Here is a 2,568-nt window from a genome sequence, read left to right on the forward strand (position 1 = left end):
TCTAGATACAAGTGACTTAGACAAATGATTTATATTTTGATGACTTATGACTTATTTGTTATTTATGCACATATGCTTCTATTATAATGTGAGGATGATTTATTATCTTGTTTGATTTTTATAAGTTTTTCTCTCTTGTATGAATACATGTATTGTATGTTTATCCATTTTTATATAATTTGACATGATTAGATTTATGTCAAAATTATATTAATATGCTAAAATAATTGAGATAAGTAATGAGTTACCATGTATGTGTTCATAACTAATTTTTGTTACTTAGAATTAAGTTTTGATTCTCTTATAATAGATTTAGATTATAATTATATTTTGTTTTTTAAAAACCTTGTATTTGGCTGTGTTTTTATGACATTTGAACACTTAAGTTTTTTTTAATACTTGCTTAGTATGACTGAACATGATGATTATATTGACTTGCTCTTGGTTGTTTATGATTGTGTGTTTTAAACTTAATTACTTTGATAATATATGACTAGTGGTATGCACTTACATTTGATATTGTGTTTTATATTTTTTTTAATTATTCATATATGTTTTATTTGAATATTATGAATAACTTTCTGAATTATATGATATTCTATGAAGTATTATCTTTCTAAGATTGATGAATGGTTAAGTTATCTTGTTTGATTATTTTCTATTCTTTTGTATGACATTTATGTATGGTTTCTATATTTCTTACCTTTCTAAGTTTGATGAATTTATCTTGTTTAATTGTTCTCTATTCTCTTGTATGATTAGTCATTTATGTATGTTTTATATTTGTTACGCACTTTGGCTTTTTGTTGATGCCAAAGGGGGAGAGAAATGGGATTAAATCAAGAATTCACATGAGTAATCAACTTATTTTTAAGATAAGCATAAATTCAAAAACAAAGGGGGAGAATTTATGAGAGTAATCGACTAGGAAAAAGTGTGTATGTGTTTCTTGATTTCAGAAGTTGTCATCATCAAAAAGGGGGAGATTGTAGAAGCAAGGCTTCATGGTGAATATGATTCAAAGGTGTTTTGATGATAACAATGATGACAACAAAAGATGATGATAAAGGTGATGAACAAAAAGCTCAAAGATCAAAGAACAACTCAAGAGAATCAAAGAACATCTCAAGTGAATCAAGAACAAGTCAAGAGTTCAAGAATCAAGAAGAATTCAAGACTCAAGAAGAAAGCCTAGAATCAAGAATCAAGATTCAAGATTCAAGATCTCAAGAATCAAGATCAAGACTCAAGACTCAAGATTCAATAATGAAGAAAAGACCCAATCAAGATAAGTATTAAAAAGTTTTTTCAAAACTTTGAATAGCACATGAGTTTTTGACAAAACCTTTACCAAAGAGTTTTTTACTCTCTGGTAATCGATTACCATCTTATTGTAATCGATTACCAGTAGCAAAATGAGTTTGAAAAAGTTTTCAAACTGAATTTACAACGTTCCAAATATTTTCAAAAGGCTGTAATCAATTACAATGTTTTGGTAATCGATAACCAGTGTCCTTGATCATTGAAATTCAAATTTAATAGTGAAGTGTCACATTGTTTCACTCAAAAGCTTTGGGTAATCGATTACACTTATTTGGTAATCGATTACCTGTGACTATTTCTGAAAAAATCAAAAGATGTAACTCTTCAAAAAGGTTTTGACTTTTTCAAATGGGTTTTAAGTTTTTCTAAAAGTTATAACTCTTTTGAATGGTCTTCTTGACTAGACATGGAGAGTCTATAAAAGCAAGACTTTGTTTTGCATTTCAACATCTTGAATACTTTTCCAATCAATTCTTTACAAGCCTTGAATATCTTTGAACTTCTTCTTCTTCTTTGTACCAAAAGCTTTCTGAAGTTTTCTGGTTTTCCAAACCTCGAAAACTTGTGCTATTCATCTTTTCATTCTCTTCTCCCTTTGCCAAAAAGAATTCACCAAGGACTAACCGCCTGAATTCTTTTTGTGTCTCTCTTCTCCCTTTTCCAAAAGAACAAAGGACTAACCGCCTGAATTCTTTTGCGTCTCCCTTCTCCCTTGTCAAAGAATTCAAAACGACACAGTCTGAGAATTCTTTTGATTCTTCCCATTCCCTAATACAAAAGCGTTCAAAGGTTTAACCGCCTGAGAATTCTTTTGTATCCCCATTCACAAAGTATCAAAGGTTTAACAGCCTGAGATCTTTGTCTTAACACATTGGAGGGTACATCCCTTGTGGATCTTTGCTTGTAAAAGGTTTTTTACAAGGTTGAAAGAAAATCTCAAGGACCGCAGGTCGCTTGGAGACTGGTGGTAGGCACGGGTTATTGCCGAACCAGTATAAAAACTCTTGTGTGTTTGTTTCCTTCTTCCCTACTCTTTTACTTCCCGCTGTGCATTTATTTTTCGCTTTTACTTTCTGTTAAGTTTCTCTTCTACTCCATATTCTCTTGACAACATAAGTAAAAGCCTTAGAAGAGTAATTTTTTAATTAGTAAAGGTTTAGGAATAATTAATTCAACCCCCCCCCCTTCTTAATTATTTTGAGGCCACTCGATCCAACACTCTCTTTGCTCATCTTCGTGGTGAAG

Source organism: Glycine max, chromosome 6 (assembly GCF_000004515.6).
Source record: "Glycine max cultivar Williams 82 chromosome 6, Glycine_max_v4.0, whole genome shotgun sequence".
Classification (NCBI taxonomy): domain Eukaryota; kingdom Viridiplantae; phylum Streptophyta; class Magnoliopsida; order Fabales; family Fabaceae; genus Glycine; species Glycine max.